At 42.7% G+C, this 19,168-nt stretch overlaps 1 protein-coding gene and 1 pseudogene across 6 annotated transcripts in view; both read right to left on the bottom strand.

Moving 5' to 3' along the window:
• The window catches only part of ZNF76 (zinc finger protein 76), a 29,106-nt gene extending 18,629 nt beyond the window's left edge, over window positions 1–10,477 (bottom strand). For 2 of the 6 annotated variants that reach the window (XM_069564174.1, XM_069564176.1), the window contains exon 1: window positions 10,032–10,398. The gene's annotated coding sequence lies outside the window, so the exon portion shown is untranslated. Of the gene's footprint in view, window positions 1–10,031 lie in introns of all 6 variants that reach the window. The other 4 variants (XM_069564173.1, XM_069564175.1, XM_069564178.1 and 1 more) reach the window with 4 other exon arrangements.
• A 5,967-nt stretch (window positions 10,478–16,444) lies between these two features.
• On the bottom strand, window positions 16,445–16,935 carry LOC138425827 (developmental pluripotency-associated protein 3-like; annotated as a pseudogene).
• Window positions 16,936–19,168: the final 2,233 nt, after the last annotated feature.

Raw genomic sequence — 19,168 nt, 5'->3', positions numbered from 1 at the left:
AAAGGTAGGGATGAAAAGGGAGACTGACACACCCAGAATTATAGCAGCAAGTTCAGTTCCTGTTTGTTACATTTTTAAATGAACTTAACCTATTGTTGGTTCTGGTGCAGGAAACAGTTCTATGACTTCATAATGTATAAATGTGTTTCCTCTTGTAAACATAGAGTTACCAGTGAGATAACATTTAGAAAAACTTTTTAGATACACTGAATCTTTCTCTGTGAAAAAAGATGGGCTTAAATTGTCTCCTCAAAGCAGAAAAATAAGAGGTGTGACAGATGGGAAATCAGAGTAGCCACGTGCTTCTCCACTATGTCATGGTTCAGATCTAATCTGATCCACACCTAAGCAGGGCTTCGCCTGGACTATAGGCACCTGTTTGCTAGTCTATCATTTTCTGCTAACCCGAATTCTGGGAACATTTGAAATAAGGGTTTCTGGACTCTGTCAGCCCAGAGGGTACAGAGGAACCAAAAAAAGAAAACATTTGCTTGGAAACAGAGAAATGTTCAACTTTGGGGAAAAAATGACAATTTTCACTCAGATAATTACTAATGTGGAAATACAGAAAACTTCTCAGAAAGGACAAAGTGACATTAGGTTGGGAGGGACAAAGACTGAGGGAGTCAAGCGGCAAACAAATAAGAAGCAGATTTGGAAGGGCTGTAGTAAAATGATTCAGTATTTGTTATTATAGAAAAAGACTTCAATGCACACACAAAACCCGTAGTGAAACAGGCTTGGTTCTGTGGGTTTCCAAAAACTAAAGAGAAAACAGGAAATTAATAACAGAAACACATTTAAAACATCAGCTAAACATCTCTTTCCAAAAGGCACACTGATGTTAAAAGCCCAAAGTGCTTTTTAGTATGGTTCCTATTTGGCTACTGCCATTTTACAAGTTTGAATTAGTCACAGAAAAGGGTGGGCAAAATAGATTATTTTTAATTCCAAAAAAGCCAATGAAAATACAGTCTCCTTTACTGCAGAATGGCATTCATTTAAACTAAAACAGATAACTTAAAAATCTAATTTTCAGACAAATGTTTAAGTGAATTTAACACCTTAGTTTGTAAACACTCAACAGAGCAATCATGGCTTAGTTTCAAACTCACCTTTAGTCCATGAAAAAAAAAGTCCAGAAAAAAAGGCAATTTGGAAGGGTTATCCTAAAGATATCACTTTATATCAACAAACAAATTAATACAGATATGAGGAGGTTACATTTGAATTGTTACTGGAATTCAGCTTGGGGTCACTGCGTGCTTGAGAAGGGCTATTTGACAGTTTCAGAAGGGACTGGATCATCACAGTTATTTAGAAACATGTTATTTAAAACCACTCTGGGACAAAAAGGTTAAATTTATATTATCAGTTAATCAAAATGGAATAATATCCAGATCTCAAATAGGAAGAGGAGGTAGTTTTGGCCCTTTGAAGCATAAGAAATCTAAGTCAGAAGAGTTGGCTTTAAAAAACCCTCAGCATTAGGGGGAAATATTAAAGAAATAAAATATAAGGCATGATATTAAAAACACATGTAACTTATAAATAACTAATAAGGAACTACTGCACAGCGCAGGAAACTAATAATCTGTAATGATCTATGTGGGAAAAACATCTAAAAAAGTGCAGATAGATGCACTTGTGTAACTGATGCACTTTGTTGTTTTGCAGAAACTAACACAACACTGTAATCAACTATATTCCAATAAAATAAAAAAACACATGTAACTGAACTGTACACTTAAAAATGGATAAGATGGCAAATTTTACGTTCTGTGTATTTTACCACAATAAAAGAAAACTAGGTGGAGAAAAAGCCACAGCAGACACTTACAAACCTCCAAGAATAATACCAAATTTCCCCTGGACAAATAAGGCTACAATATGAATCCACACAAGCCAAAAAACACTAATATTAAGTAAACAACACACAAAAACGGTTCATTCTCATTTGTAATTAAAGAACAAGAAACAATCATCATGATGATATTATACTTTTGAATTACCAAAAATCAAAGCGAAAGTATTCACAGCCAATAAACAATGACATATCACGACACACCTATTACAGGAGCTGAAAATCCAAAACACTGAAAACTCCAAATGCTGGTGGGAATGCAAAATGGCATAGGAAAATGGTACTGTGGAAGACAGTTTGGCAGTTTCTTACAAAGCTAAACATATTCTTACAATAAGATCCAGAAATCCTATTCCTAGGTAATTACCCAAATGAGTTGAAAACTTATGTCTACAGAAAAACCTGCACATGGCTGTTTATAGCAGCTTTATTCATAATTGCCTCAAACTAGAAGCAATCAAGACATCCTTCAATAAACAAACTGTGGTACATTCATACTATGGAACATTATTTAGCAATAAAAAGAAAAGTTATTAAGTCATGAAAAGACATAGAGGAACCTTAAAATACACTTTGCTAAGTCAAAGAAGCCAGTCTGAAAAGGTTACATACAGTATCATTCTAATGATATGATATTCTGGAAAAGAAAAAACTTAAAGAGACAGTGAAATGATCAGTGGTTGTCAAGGGTGCCGGGGAAGGAGGGGAGGGATGAATAGGCAGAGCAGAAGACATTTTTAGAGCAGTGAAACTATTCTGCATAAGTCTCTAATGGTGGATACTTGACATTGTACACCTGTTAAAATCCAGAGTGTACAACACAAAGAGTGAGCCATATAGACTTAAGTTAATAATAATGCCTCCACATCGGTTCATCAATTGTAACAGATATACCCCACCAATGTAAGATGCTAACTGGGGGAAACTGGGAGGGTTAGGGTAGGGGGTGCGTAAAAAGGGAGTATACAGGGACTCTCTGTACTTTCTGTTTAGTTTTTCTATAAACCTAAAACTGCTCTAAGAAATAGTCTATTAATTAAAAAAAAAAAAAAGAAATATCCAACCATCAATGTTGTCAAGCGCAGGAGAGGCAGGCGCAAGTGTGCATTGCTGATGGCACTATAGGGGCTGCAGGTTCTCCAGAGAACAATCCGTCAACGCTTAACCCCACCAGAAAACGTTCAGGCGCTGAGGTCTAACATTCATCCCAGAAAAAGACAGGACAGAAAACAAGAGCTACTTGCACAAGATGCTGCTTACATACCCACTCTCATTTTGCGAGTGACCTGTTCATTCAAAGTTGAAAGTGTTAGTCGCTTAGTCGCGTCTGATTCTTTGGGACCCTATGGACTATAGCCCGCCATGCTCCTCTGTCCATGGGATTCTCCAGGCAAGAATACTGGAGTGGGTTGCCATTCCCTTCTCCAGGGATCTTGTTCATTAAGATGGGCTATGCTGCCGCTGCTGCTGCTAAGTTGCTTCAGTCGTGTCCGACTCTGTGCGACCCCAGATACGGCAGCCCACCAGGCTCCCCCGTCCCTGGGATTCTCCAGGCAAGAATGCAGGAGTGGGTTGCCATTTCCGTCTCCAATGCATGAAAGTGAAAAGTGAAAGTGAAGTCGCTCAGTCATGTCCGACTCCTAGCGACCCCATGGACTGCACCCCACCAGGCTCCTCTGTCCATGGGATTTGCCAGGCAAGAGTACTGGAGTGGGTTGCCATTGCCTTCTCTGGAGATGGGCTGTATCTTGTATTTTAAAAAAATATTACTATTCTCTGTGCCACAAGGCATACAGAATGCAGGATCTTAGTTCCCTGACCAGGAATTGAACCTGTGCCCCCTGCAACGGAAGCACAGAGTCCTAACCTGTCCTAACCACTGGACTGCCAAAGTCCTTTTATCTTATATTCTTGTTTAGTTGGTCAGAGACTCTCCTTAAATAGAAACATAAACATTTAAATGACACAGGATAAGATGTTTGTGCTTCCAGATGCAGTGAAGGGATTACTCTGCCAGTTATGTTATTTTTCCCTTAAACTTAACTCTTTTGGGATGAAAATAACACACTCCTACTTACTGTTAAACTGCTAATAATTCAAGTTCTTAGAGAGCAAGCATTTCGGCTTAATTAGCACCTTACAAAGAATGTGCCCACAGATGCTAAATGAATAGCACTACTAGGTCACATAGCTAACTGAGCTCTTTAGCTCAAATTTGAATCCTAAATCAGCTCCACTTATTGTGAATCAGATCTGATTGAAACTTCTGAGATTGGCTTTGAAACACTTCATCTACCGCAGAGACATAAGCTCCCTAGAAGAAGTTCCTGGCAGAAGAGTACATGCTGAGTGAAGGAATGGAAGAGGGAAGGAGCTGAACCCCACAGTCCCAGCTCTTTCTCCAGCCCCAGATGGATGCCCACTTTTTCCTCACTTGAATTACCACCTTGCCTCATCTACGACAGCCACAGTTTTCTCCCAGACCCAGTTCAAGAACAAGATTTCCCTGGCCAACACCACACTAGACCGACCGTCAGACCCCAGCCACTTCTTCCGCACTCAGCAATGAAGTTACTACACCAGGCGGCTCGACTGCAGTGTTCCATGAGGGCACGGATATATCTCCCTGTCATTGGATCCTCTGTGTCCAGAGCCCAGAACATGGCAGGCATTCACTGGGTATTGCTTTAGTGAAGGAACAGAGGACTCAGCACCAATAACATTACCCTGTGTAGAGCTCAGCAGTTTCCAACATGCTCTCAGATATACAGATACATTATCTCACCAGCTCTAAGCATTGCTTCATCAGCTCTCACAGCGGGAGGGGCTGAGAAGACAGCTCATTTCTAGTCTAAAGCAGTCATTCTGCAAATGAAGAGATCGAGGCCAGAGCTGCCAGAGGAGTCCCCAGAGGATCACATGGCTACCCGGGGGCAGAGCTGAGCCTCACACCGGAGCCCTCAGTGTCCTTCCACTCTGCGCCTTTGTCTCTGGCCTGGTAACAGTTTTTTCAGTTCCCAGAAGGGCAGACATTCACCGAGTCGAGGGGACTTGTGTATCTAGCTGCTTACTCAATATTTCCATGTCCCGAAACACCTCAAACTTGACATATTCAAAAGTGAACCCCGTAGCTCCCTTCCTTGCTGTGTGCCCTTCTTCCAGGCTCCCGCTTTTCAGTAAATGGGAACTCCACTGTTAAACCGCTCGGGCCAAAAGTGACAGCGCAATCCTCAACTTCTCTATTTCTTTCGTATGCCACTTCCAATCCTTCAGCAAATCCTACTGGCTCCTCTTTCAAAACATATCCAGAATTCAAGCACTTCTCACGCTTCGGCTTTTTACTTTGGGTCCGAGCTACCCACTTTTCTTGCCTGGACTATAGCAGTAGTTCCATAATCAGTTTCCTTCCTTCCACTCTTGCCCACTACAGCTTATTCTCAACATAGCAGCCACAATGATCTTTTATGTCAGATCATGCCACTTGCGTGCCTCGAACCCTCCAATGGCTCCCATCTCATTCACAATTCACAAAAAATCCAGGGGCCTATAAGGCCTAATACGATTTACCACAAATCTCCTCCCACCCACATCTCTTGCTGTGTTTCTCCTCTCTCACCCTCCTACAGCCAAAATGACTGGTGTCCTCACATCTCCTGAACATATGAGGCATATTCTTGCCTCAGGGCCTCTGCACTTGCTCTCTGACAGCAGAGGGAATATACTTCCCTCAGATAAATGCCTGGCTCACCCCTTAACTTCCTTTGGGTCTTTGCTTAGATGTTACCTCTCAGTGAGACCTTCCTTGACCACCCTAATAAAATTTAATACCCTGACTTCTGGTACTCTTTATCTTCCTTCTCTGCTTAATTTTCTCCATATATATTTTACTTGTTTATCATGTGCTTCTGCTTCATCCCAACAGGTGAGCTACTTAAATCCTGGAGCTTTGTTTTATTCACTACTCTATCCCCGGTACTAGAAAAGTACCTGGCTTCTAGCAGATACTCAGCAAACATTAGTGGAATGAATGAATGAGTAAATGAATGAATGAACATCCTTACCTTTAGAATCTCCCAGTGATCTAAAGGGTTCAGGCCAGAAGGGGAAGACCCTGGTTGAGCTCTGACCTCTCCCTCACTCCCCGCACAGCTTCTCCTTCTTCTTAGGTCCAGCCCAGTCCCTTACTACAAGAAACCAGGTCTGGGCTGGAAAGCAAGGCAGGACCAGGGCAACAGGTGCTTGTTGCCAGGATGGTACAATTCTGCATCGTGCTAATTTTTGGCTTTGGCTTCCTGATACCTCATAAACAGAAGAGGTCAAAAATAGGTTGGGACTAGACAGCAGTACTGACTCAGTTTAACAGCAACTCATCTGCTTTGAGGTATCTTTCAAGGAACAGTGCTAAACTTGCACGTGTTCACCTAGCTGTCCTCTTCTTCTTTCTCGAACTCTTTATTATGGATTTCAAACATGCAGAATAGTAGAAAGAATAGTATAATGAACTCCATGAACCCATTACCCAAATTCAACAATTACCAACATTATGTCAATTTGGTTTCTTCTATTCTCTGTCTCTGCAACCCCCACTAAATACTTCATGAAGCTGTTTTCTTGAGAACTGATCTACATATGACACATTCTGGTCTTGTTAACACTGTATTCTAGCAACTATATCAACCAATTTCTCTAGTCTTACCAGAAATACAGTTTAGAAAAAAGCACTTACATCCATTCTCTCCCCAAAGCAATGACTAAAAAAGGAAGTATCTAAATTCCAGACTGTTTAAATCAAGGGACTTGCCACTTATCATGTTCGGAGGGATTTGGGAAGAAGGGTTTTGTAGCTACAAAATAGATGTAGACATGAGCTGTTTTCACTTGTTTGTATCTGAGGCAGAATTTCTGAATGAGCTTGTTCAATCCAGTAAGTGTTTACTGACTACCTGCTACATATGAGGGACAGGATTAAGATGATAGAGGATAAGAAAACCCAGCCTCTGTTCTTAAGGAAATCACAGTTGTGGGGTGGAGGATGGGTGTTGGGTGAGAAAAGTGGAGTAGGAATAACTAACATCCAAGGCAGAATACATTCTAGCCTGAGAGATTAAACAAACCTAAGGCGAAAGTTCCTTTTAAAAAAATCAATTCACAGAATTTGCAGACCCTAAGATTTACCTCTTCCTTAACTCTAGTTTTGCCCTCTGCTGAACTTACTGCTATACAGCCAATACGTGTATTATACGGGATCAGAGAATTCAGTGACCCACAGAATAGACTTTTGGAAGTGGATCTTTCATGTCACATGTTGCTACTTACCATCCGGTCTCCTGGCGGCAGAGAACTGGAAAGTCCTCCCAGGGTTTGGAAAACAATGGGGCTACCTCAAGGCTGACAATCAAAGTGTTCTACTCTTTGAGAGCATTTACAACAAGGAGCTTCATAAACAGAAGAGATTGTGTCAAGGAGACATGGCTAGATGGATTCAGAAGGACTTCCAAGAACCCTCTCCTGGCTACCTAAAGGACTGTGACCTTAGTGATCTATTATCAGAAGAGTGCAGCTCTTTGGACAAACCAATGAGGTTTGGTTGGCCAGGCTGTGTAGGAAGGAGAAAGTGCCTGGTCATTCATATCCCCCTGGAATTAGATGCACAGGAGAGTGGAAGAAGGGCGGAATTAAGATGGAAGAAAGGTTTACATCATAATCAATGTTACCAAGATTGGTGAGGTGAGGATGCATCAGAGAAAAAGAGTAAGGTAGGAAAAAGGCACTGTGAGAATGGATGGGGCACAGGAATAGGGATAAAGAAAGGGACGACTCTGGTTTGAAAAGATCACTGATGGAAGTGAGAAAGATGCCACATGATCCAAGAATCTTGAGAGGTAGGATCTCACAAGATACTGAACAGGAGGGACCTTTGTGAAAAGGAGGGACCTTTGAATGGGAGGGTGTACAGATTATGAAGGATGGGTTCCCACTGGAATGGAAAGGGGTCACTTCACTGAAGCCGGGTGAAGTGGTTACTAGATAAAGGTTTTGGGTAATAGGATGTAGCTATGGATGGCAGAAGGGAGGCAGCTGGACACTCATAACAGATTGGAAATCTCTTATTTATATGAATACCTAGGGGTAAGCAGACTTAGGATGAGAGGATTTGGGGTAAAGTGCCAGTGAGATGGGAGACGCCTTAGGATAAGCGGGAGCTCCAAGGACTCATAGGGTGAGAGGATATTTGGACAAAGGATAAAGAGAGGTACTAAGGTGCAGGGGTCTCAGGACACTTGGGGTCAGAAGTTATGAATAATGGGTTGAGGAAGACACCAAGCCATGTGGCGAAGGTTAATATTAATAGAAACCTTGGAGGTCATGGCAAGTGTTGATGTTGGGCTTAGGAATTATTAGAAAATAAGGAACAAGGGGCTGAGGGTAACCTGGAAACCCAGGTAGGTTTAGGAGCTACGGATCAAAAGAGTTTTGAAGATCGTAGGTTCAGATAGCCAGCTCTGCTACTCATCTGTGTGAGTTCCAGGTTCATCATTTGTTTAAAACTAAACCAAAACAAACAAAGTATGGGAGATAGTGGTAGACAAAGGAAGAATCACGTCTTGGGTTTGTGAAGGGAAAACTTAATTTACACATACAAAGCGTGGTACACAGTAGTGCTAATCTTCATTAAGGAGATACCAGAGTCAAGAGCCAAAGAACTGAGGGGGCCATAGGAGATCTACGAGGACAGGGACCCCAAGAGCTCAGGGGTCCAAAGATAATGCAAAGTGTGAGCCCTGCATTCATTATCTGCTGACTCCCTAGCACCCAGGGTGGAGTTAAGACCCATAAGAGCTTCTCAGCATATACTTAAGGGCTCCCTTAGGCTAGGCTTGGTGCCAAGTGCTTGAATACCTCAAGCACTACTGCTATCCTCCAGGAGGAGAGGTGACAACTGAAGCTAAAAGATATGCCCAAGGCACCATAGCTTAAGGGCCAGAGTCAAACCAGAGGAGGTCTCTAATCACATCAATACCCCAAGCTGAAATACTCTTATCCTGCTTTGCAAACATGTTAACTGATGAGGCTTGATCAAGGGAAATGGGTACAGCCTATTGTGTAGGGAGTCACAGGAGTGAAGGAATAAGGTTAAGAAGTGAGTGGATCCTGGGGTAAGGTTACAACAGTAAACTTCTAACTAGGAATACAAAAATGATTGCAAACAAATATTATCTTGATTGAGAATTCTAGAACTTCACAGCTGGAAGGAAACTGAGGTCATTTAACCCAACCTTACCATAATAGAGATGAGAAACTCAGGTCCAGAGAGAGGAAAGGACTTCTAGTGGCAGAGCTAAGACGAATCTGGGACCACATACTCAATCCAGATTCTCTGATGCCTCCCACTACATCTGCTTCATATTCATCTCTATAGTTTCCTGGGCACCAGCTCTGTGCTACAGCACTTGTTAAGTCATGTGCTGGTTGACACTGGGGGGCTGAAGTGCAGACAGGGACGTCAGCGGAGGTGACTTCGGGATGGAGGGGGAACATGGAATGAGGTCACGAAGTTACAGGGAAAAGAATGGATTATCAGATATCGAGGGTTACCTAGAAGATGACTGGGTGAGAAACTATTTTAGACGGCTGAGTTTAGGAGTTACCAGAAAAGGTTTGAGGGGAGTCACCAAGTTTGTGTGTGTGGGGGAATACAGGGTAGAACTGGACGGGTTACCAGACTAGTGGAGTCAGTAAGGTTTGAGGGGATGTGGGGATGTCTGGTCATCAGTTACTGGTTCAGAGCTGGGGGAGTCACTGTGTTGGTGGGTCCCTGGGCAGTGCAGGGGAAGTTCCTGGATTGACCAGAGTCAATGAGTAAGAAGTGAGGATTAGCTGGTGAGGTCTTACGGTCACTGGGTGGGGGGTCAGAGATGGGGGCGGGCGCAGTCACACGGTGGGGCGTGGGAGTCACAGGGCAGGAGTCGCAGGGCGGAATTGGGGGGCAGGGATGGGGGCCGGGGCCCGAGGTGCGGGAGGGCCAGGCCGCCGACCAGCAGTCCGGCCACCGAGCTACAGGGCCAGAGGAGGGTGGGCACGCCAGGCTCGGGACCTTCCCGGGACCCTGCGCCCACCCGGCCTCCCACCTGGGCACGGTGGACCCACTCTTCCCGCAGCCACCAACCTGACAGCCCCCGAGGGCGACTCCGCCGACAGACCGCCATGCACCGGGCCCCGCCACCAGCGCCGGCCCCGCAACCCGCCTGCGCCATAGCCCGCCCGCCCGCGAGCCGCTTGCCTCGCGCGATATCCAGGTTCCAGGGCCGCCGCACTTTTCCTCTCCTCTCGGCGGGCCTCCACCGAGCCCGGGAACCCGTATAGAAAATACAGGGCAGGCTCCACCCCGCACCCCGAGTCGCGGCGGCCGCCGTCTCGCTTATCCCGGTTCCCGGGCCGCCGGAGCCCGGGCGGCCGGGGTCTCGAACGGTGCCCCTCAGAGCCCCGCCCCGCCCCCCGACCCGGGTGACGCGCCGCCCGCCAGGCTGGGCGCCCGGGGAGGGCGTGATGACGTCACGACGCCCCGGTCAGGGCCTGGGCGCGGCTCGCGAGCCGGGTCGTCTCTATAGCAATAAGGAGCCGCCACCTGTTCCTTTGAAGAGGGGACTCGGTCACCTGAGGCCTCAGGCGGGCGCGGGGAGGAGTCCGAGGCCCCGCGGGCTCTGCGCCGTCACGTCGGCCGCCTGCGGGCGAGAAGGTGCGCTCCTGGTGCCGGGGAGGGCCGGAGGGGCAGATTGTGAGGGAAGCCCTGCCTCTTCTCAGGGCTCAGAGCCGCCAGGCGGCCTCCTGCGCCTTTAGGGTCCTGAGGCGCTTTGCTGTGCGCAGTCAGCACGCACTGCCTGCGATCTTCGACCCACCCCCTGAAGGAAGCAACTGCAGGTATTACTAGCACCTTACTGAGAAGGACGACGTCGAGGAGCCGTGAGCGACTCGCCTGTTTAGGGAGTGCGCCCTGACGGTCCTCTCGGGTTCTCTCACTCTCATTCCCCCGTCAGTCCCACCCCAGCCTCAAAACCAGCTACTACTGATCCTCGTAGGTTCGTTTCGGGGTGAACAAAGCCAGGGCCTTTTATGGATTCCCCCTGTCACCAGGAGGGACTATGATTGGAGGATTTTCAAACAAAGTAAAAGAGAGTGTTTGGTAAAAATAAATAAAAGAGAGAAGTTAGATGAGGAACTGGTAAAGGTTGCCTCTTAGAAGAGGAATTGGGTGACTGGACGAATGAGGTGAGAAGCTTTACCCTCTCTGTCCTTTTAGACTTTAACTCCTTTCTTTTGTCTCCTCTCTCCCCTCCCCCCCAAAAAAAAATTTAACTTAAAAAAATTTTTTTGAAGGCAGTATTCCAATAAACTAGAAACGTTTACAAAGTACTGTGTTTGGGGTCTGTGGTAGCTAAAGATGCCACAGGAGGCATGGGTGATTGCTTTCCACAAAGCCTCCCTTTCGGTTTTAGACATTCTCTGTTCCGCATCTTCCTAGTTTGGGCACCACAGTTCCAGAGGTGGAACTGGGGCTATAGTTCTTATCAAGTTCTCGGCTTAGGGGGGTGTGAGTGACAATTGATGGCCTATTCTTGTGGTTAATAATTAATCCTTTCTATGTGCTGTGTGTTAAGTTGCTTCACTCCTATCGGACTCTCTGCGACCCTATGGGGGTCAGAGGAGCCAGCCCCTCTGACCATGGGATTCTCCAGGCAAGAGTACTGGATTTGGTGGCTGTGCCCTCCTCCAGGGGAACTTCCCTTCCAGGGATTGAACACCTGTCTCTTATCTCCTGCACTGGCATGCAGATTCTTTACACTAGCACCACCTGGGTAGTCCCGATCCTTTCTATACCTCCTGGTACAGAAATAAGCAGCCTGACCTTTAAGGTGCCCTCTCCCTGTTCCTTTTTGGTGGAAGTTTAACAAGTTATTTTATTAACTTACATTAACTTTACCTAGATAGAGAATATAGTAGCTTGTCCTGTAGCATAAACTTCTAGATAGGCATAGAGCAGAGACTAATACTCAGGTGTCCTAATTTGTACCCCCACCACCTTTTTCTATAATAAAATACATCTATCCTTTCTCATATTCCTTGCAGATCCTAATCTGTTTGGTAATCACCTCTCTTACACAACAAAAACTGTGGCAAACCAGTGTCTGAATTTGAAGTATTAGGATTCTGATGATGGGTAATTTCAGGTACTCAGGAGAACTGGGGAGAAATATAATTTGGAATGCAGGATCGAAGATCATTTCTAGCAGGTTCTGTTCTACCTTTGAAACCCATCTCCACAATATACAGTATAGGCTGGTGATCTTCAGACATTTTTAAAAATGAACTCTGTAAAAGAATTTTAAAGAACTATGTATCTCCTTGTTCATTCCTAAATTGACACCTAAATTTTCCATCATATAAATACTTGTAGAGGATGTAATTTCTGACTTACTGCAAATTTTGATGTTTTAAACTAAAACCATTATATCATTCTTAAATGTATTTGCTGCTGCTAAGTCGCTTCAGTCGTGTCTGACTCTGTGCGACCCCATAGACGGCAGCCCACCAGGCTCCCCCATTCCTGGGATTCTCCAGGCAAGAACACTGGAGTGAGTTGCCATTTCCTTCTCCAATGCATGAAAGTGGAAAGTGAAAGTGAAGTCGCTTAGTCGTGTCCAACTCTTTGAGACCCTATGGACTGCAGCCTACCAGGCTTCTCCGTCCATGGGATTTTCCAGGCAAGAGTACTGGAGTGGGGTGCCATTGCCTTCTCCACTTAAATGTATCTAGTGGACTGCAAATACCCTAAATATTTGATGCCCACCAGCATCCGTTTAATGATATATGAACAAGTTCTTTAACAAATTTTAGATGGTTCCCTTTATTTACAATTTATTTAAATTTTATATGGTTCCTCTTCTTATTGAACTTCTAATTCACTTCCCCTAGAAATTTATCCTAATTAGTATATTTGTATGCTTTAAAGTCTTTTATTGATCACTGTTACCTTCTTTGCAACAAAATTGAGTATATATTTAAGTTTGTTTCTTATGACCATAGGCTTTGTTGTAAAGTTTCTTGTGAATCAGATTGTTAGTACACAATTTATTAAGCAATATAAATATATTACATATTTTTATAACTTGTGAAACTGAAAAAAGTACAATTTTTATTAAAAATGTATCTCTTAATGAAAAATATGGTGTTTTTCCTCAACTAGTTTAGGAGTTCCTGGACTAATATTACCTAATGGTGGAAGGATATAAAGTGCAATAACAGTTCTCTGTGTGTGCTCAGTCATGTCCAATGACTCTTTGAGAACCAATGGAATATAGCTCGCTAGGCTCCTCTGCCCATGGAATTTTCCAGGTGAGAATACTGTAGTAGGTTGGCATTTTCTACTCCAGGGAATTATCCTGACCCAGGGATTGAACTCATATCTCTTGTGTCCCCTGCATTGGCAAGTGGATTCCTTAGTGCTGTGCCACTAGGGAAGCCCAACAATTCTCTACCTGTTTTTTATTTTTATAGACATAAATGTTGAGAAATGTTCACATTAGGAAAGGAAGAGACTGTTAAAATGATATCCCTAAAGCCTTTGAACTATTTCTGAATTACATGCCAACAATCACAACAATTCCTCATAAGTGTCACATTACCAAATAGACTCCTCCTTTAATTTTATTAAAAATTTTATTTAATTAAAAGAATTGGAAACCACAGATCTTGCAAAAGGATTTGTTAGTCGTTTGAGTATCGATTTCAGTCTTATCAAAATAATTATGTCATCTTTTCACTCAGGGGCTAATCAGACTGATTTTCATATTTCTTTGCCAATACAATTTTTTGGATAAAATTCCTTTTTTTAAAGGGTGTTCAAATAAGTCTCAAGTTTTATTAAGATCCTCTATAAACACATTTATTCACTACTGAAAATTGAAACAGCACATCAAAAATTTTTATTACATTTCAACATACTAACAATGCTCTGGCCAAGCCAACCAATATTTTTTTTACATTCCTTCCACAAGTTAATTTGTTTCAAATTCTTGATACTGAGTTTCATCTTACAGAACTACAGGCTTATGAAACAGACATTACCTGAGACTTAATCAGTTCAGTTCAGTCGCTGAATTGTGTCCAACTCTTTGTGACCTCATGAACCACAGCACGTCAGGCCTCCCTGTCCATCACCAACTCCCGGAGTTCACTCAGACTCATGTCCGTTGAGTCGGTGATGCCATCCAGCCATCTTATCCTCTGTCGTCGCCTTCTCCTCCTGCCCTCAATCTTTCCCAGCATCAGGGTCTTTTCAAAAGAGTCAGCTCTTCGCATCAGGCTTGACGTACTCCCTTTTCCTATTTGGAACCAGTCTGTTGTTCCACATCCAGTTTAACTGTTGCTTCCTGACCTGCATACAGGTTTCTCGAGAGGCAGGTCAGGTGGTCTGGTATTCCCATCTCTTTCAGAATTTTCCACAGTTTATTGTGATCCACACAGTCAAAAGCTTTGGCATAGTCAATAGAGCAGAAATAGATGTTTTTCTGGAACTCTTGTGCTTTTTCGATGATCCAGCAGATGTTGGTAATTTGATCTCTGGTTCCTCTGCCTTTTCTAAATCCAGCTTGAACAAGTAGAAGTTCACAGTTCACGTATTGCTGAAGCCTGGCTTGGAGAATTTTGAGCATTACTTTACTAGCATGTGAGATGAGTGCAATTGTGTGGTAGTTTGAGCATTCATTCTTTGGCATTGCCTTTCTTTGGGACTGGAATGAAAACGGACCTTTTCCAGTCCTGTGGACACTGCTGAGTTTTCCAAATTTGCTGGCATATTGAGTGCAGCACTTGCACAGTGTCATCTTTCAGGATTTGAAATAGCCCAGCTGGAATTCCATCACCTCCACTAGCTTTGTTCATAGTGATGCTTCCTAAGGCCCACTTGACTTCATATTCCAGGATGTCTGGCTCTAGATGAGTAATCACACCATCGTGATTATCTGGGTTGTGAAGATCTTTTTTGTACAGTTCTGTTTTTTCTTGCCACCTCTTCTTAATGTCTTCTGCTTTTGTTAGGTCCATACCATTTCTGTCCTTTATTGAGCCCATCTTTGCATGAAAAGTTCCCTTGGTATCTCTAATTTTCTTGAAGAGATCTCCAGTCTTTCTCATTCTATTGTTTTCCTCTATTTCTTTGCATTGATCACTGAGGCAGGCTTTCTTATCTCTCCTTGCTATTCTTTGGAACTCTGCATTCAAATGGGTATATCTTTCCTTTCCTCCTCTGCTTTTCACTTCCCTTCTTTTCACAACTATTTGTAAGGCCTTCTCAGACAGCCATTTTGCATTTTTGCGTTTCTTTTTCTTAGGGATGGTCTTGATTCCTGTCTCCTGTATAATGTCATGAACCTCTGTCCATAGTTCATCAGGCAATCTGTCTGTCAGATCTAGTCCCTTGAATCTATTTCTCACTTCCACTGTATAGTCATAAGGGATTTGATTTAGGTCATACCTGAATGGTCTAGTGGTTTTCTCCACTTTCTTCAATTTCAGTCTGAATTTGACGATAAAGAGTTCATGATCTGAGCCACATTAGCTATACAGTTTCTGCTGACTGTATAGAGCTTCTACATCTTTGGCTGCAAAGAATATAATCAATCTGATTTCAGTGTCCATGTGTAGGATCTTCTCTTTTGTTGTTGGAAGAGGGTTTGCTATGACCAGTGCGTTCTCTTGGCAGAACTCTATTAGCCTTTGCCCTGCTTCCTTCTGTACTCCAAGGCCAAATTTGCCTGTTACTCCAGGTGTTTCTTGACTTCTACTTTTGCATTCCAGTCCCCTATAATGAAAAGGACATCTTTTTTGGGGTGTTAGTTCTAGAAGGTCTTGTAGGTCTTCATAGAACTGTTCAACTTCAGCTTCTTCAGCATTACTGGTTGGGGCATAAACTTGGATTACCGTGATATTGAATGGTTTGCCTTGGAAACGAACAGAGATCATTCTGTCGTTTTTGAGAGTGCATCCAAGTACTGTATTTCGGTCTCTTTTGTTGACCATGATGGCTACTCCATTTTTTCCAAGGTCATCTGAGTTAAATTCACCCATTCCAGTCCATTTTAGTTCGCTGATTCCGAGATGTCGTTGTTCACTGTTGTCACCTCCTGTTTGACCACTTCCAATTTGCCTTGATTCATGGACTTAGCATTCCAGGTTCCTGTGCAATATTGCTCTTTATAGCATCGAACCTTGTTTCTATCACTAGTCCCATCCACAACTGGGTGTTGTTTTTGCTTTGGCTCCATCCCTTCATTCTTTCTGGAGTTATCGAGACTAATTAGTATTTCTTTTTGTCAAATCAAAGTGAAACTGAAGTATATTCAAATCATTTCAAATACAAGCTACATAGATTCTTCATAAGTTAACCAGATTAAGGTAGAAAAAAAAATGCAAGAACAAAAGACCAGCTTATAGGTTATCAAAATACTGGCACACAGTCTTTCCCAAGCTGCTTCATAATAATCCTAAAATTACCAGCAAGAAAAAATAATACAGGAATAAGGTTTATGACCCATTCAACTCCATGGCATAATTATTGTATGTTGTGTTGTGATAATTCTCATAATTATCCTCGGAAGAATCTCTGTTAAACCTGCAGTAACTACAGGTACATTGAAATCTTCGCACTCTTGATCCAGTCTGTGTCCTCCTCCTGCTGTAGCTCTCTTTGGTAGTAAGACTGAGGAACTCCTTTGCCGTAGGAAAGTCTAAGAGATTCAGTCAACCTTTGGATCCTGTATCTCTGCTCACTCAACAGTGTCCTCATGCCTCTCCTCTTATTGGGTTTTTTCCTCACCAGGAAACTTCCCAATAAACTGAGGTGGATCTTCTGGTAGATATGATAGTTTGATACTAGGATTGAGAGTTAAGTTACTGAGGTTCTTTGTTAACATTTCAGAGACTTAAGAGGCAACTGGCATTGCTTAGGAAGTTTCATCCATCAACATTTTAAGATACTCCAGCGTCTAGGTTGGGTTATCCTCAGGTGAATCCATTGGGAGTCTAGTCACAGTTTGAAGCTCCTCCTAGGTCTTTGAGTTCCAGAGGAAGGCGATGCTTTAGGCTCAAACTGCCACCAAGTAACCTAGAAGAACTATCAGTTCAGTTCAGTCGCTCAGTCGTGTCCGACTCTTTGCAACCCCATGGACTGCAGCACGCCTGGCCTCCCTGTCCATCACCAACTCCCAGAGTTTACTCAAACTTATGTCCGTTGAGTCGGTGATGCCATCCAACCATCTCATCCTCTGTCATACCCTTCTCGTCTTGCCTTTAATCTTTTCCAGCATCAGAGTCTTTTCAAAAGAGTCAGCTCTTCGCATCAGGCAGCCAAATTATTGGAATTTCAGCTTCAGCTTCAGTCCTTCCAATGAACACCCAGGACTGATCTCCTTTACGATGGACTGGTTGGATCTCCTTGCAGTTCAAGGGACTCTCAAGAGTCTTCTCCAACACCACAGTTCAAAAGCATCAATTCTTCGGCGCTCAGCTTTCTTCACAGTCCAACTCTCACATCCATACATGACTACTGGAAAAACCATAGCCTTGACTAGATGGACCTTTGTTGGCAAAGTAATGTCTCTGCTTTTTAATATGCTATCTAGGTTGGTCATAACTTTTCTTTCAAGGAGTAAGCGTCTTTTAATTTCATGGCTGCAGTCACCATCTGCAGTGATTTTGGAGCCCAGAAAAATAAAGTCAGCCACTGTTTGTACTGTTTCCCCATCTATTTCCCATGAAGTGATGGGACTGGATGCCATGATCTTAGTTTTCTGAATGTTGAACTTTAAGCCAACTTTTTCACTGTCCTCTTTCACTGTCATCAAGAGGCTCTTTATTTCTTCTTCACTTTCTGCCATAAGGGTGGTGTCATCTGCATATCTGAGGTTATTGATATTTCTCCCAGCAATCTTGATTCCAGCTTGTGCTTCCTCCAGCCTAGCATTTCTCATGATGTACTCTGCATATAAGTTAAATAAGCAGGGTGACAATATACAGCCTTGACATACTCATTTTTCCTATTTGGAACCAGTCTGTTGTCCAGTTCTAACTGTTGCTTCCTGACCTGCATACAAGTTTCTGGAGAGGCAGGTCAGGTGGTCTGGTATTCCCATCTCTTGAAGAATTTTCCACGGTTTATTGTGATCCACACAGTCAAAGGCTTTGGCATAGTCAATAAAGCAGAAATATATGTTTTTCTGGAACTCTTGTGCTTTTTTGATGATCCAGCGGATGTTGGCAATTTGATCTCTGGTTCCTCTTTCTAAAAGTAGCTTGAACATCTGGAGGTTCACAGTTCACATATTGTTGAAGCCTGGCTTGGAGAATTTTGAGCATTACTTTGCTAGTGTGGGAGATGAGTGCAATTGTCTCTTAGCTTGAGCATTCTTTGGCATTGCCTTTCTTAGGGATTGGAATGAAAACTGATCTTTTCCAGAAGAACTATAGAGCTGAGAAAGAGGAATAAAAATCCAAGCTGACACACTGTGGTGAGAGAAGAATTCACCGGTAAAATTCTTTTATTATTACATGCTTTCAGTATCGTTTTATTAAAATATTGAAGTGCAGATTCATATCCATATGGAAAATACCTACCATTTGTAGAGTCAGAAAAGCCAGTCTTCATTTCAGATCAGATTTACTTTCTATTAGGAAAAGATCTGACTTTATTCTTCAATTTAAATAATTAATTAATACTCATTTTAAAGGATATTATAAAATCACCAGGAAATAAATTATTAACTGTAGCTTATAAAATAGGTTATTAAAAGTCAGTCATGATTAAGATTATATAGATCTAATATTAATATAAAACCTGTAAAACCAAGATGGTACTTTTTCTCATTGTATAATTTGTAATAATGCCATAAAATGTATAGCTAAATCTATTAGTTAATTTATTAAATTAAAAGTAGCATAGAAGGTGTGTTAGTTAGTTCCTTGGCAAATACAGGTATCTACTTGTGTTGAACTCTCATGTTTGGCTTTTGGGAACAGTTAAAGAATCATGTAACAGAAGAAAGAAAGAACTCCAATAATTTTGTTATACTTCATGATCAAACTTAAGTAAAAAAGGGTTTTGGTAGGAAATAATGGTGTGAGCAGCTAACAATTTCATTTTTTTGTTAGCTGGTGGTAGAAAATAGGAAACATGTTCTAAGATGAAATAAGAGTACTGATTGTAATGGGAATATTTTGTTATGAAGGGAAAAAACAACTCCTTCCTTCTAC

The sequence above is a fragment of the Ovis canadensis genome, chromosome 20 (assembly GCF_042477335.2).
Source record: "Ovis canadensis isolate MfBH-ARS-UI-01 breed Bighorn chromosome 20, ARS-UI_OviCan_v2, whole genome shotgun sequence".
Taxonomy (NCBI): Eukaryota; Metazoa; Chordata; class Mammalia; order Artiodactyla; family Bovidae; genus Ovis; species Ovis canadensis.
This window is presented reverse-complemented; position numbering and strand designations above follow the sequence as displayed.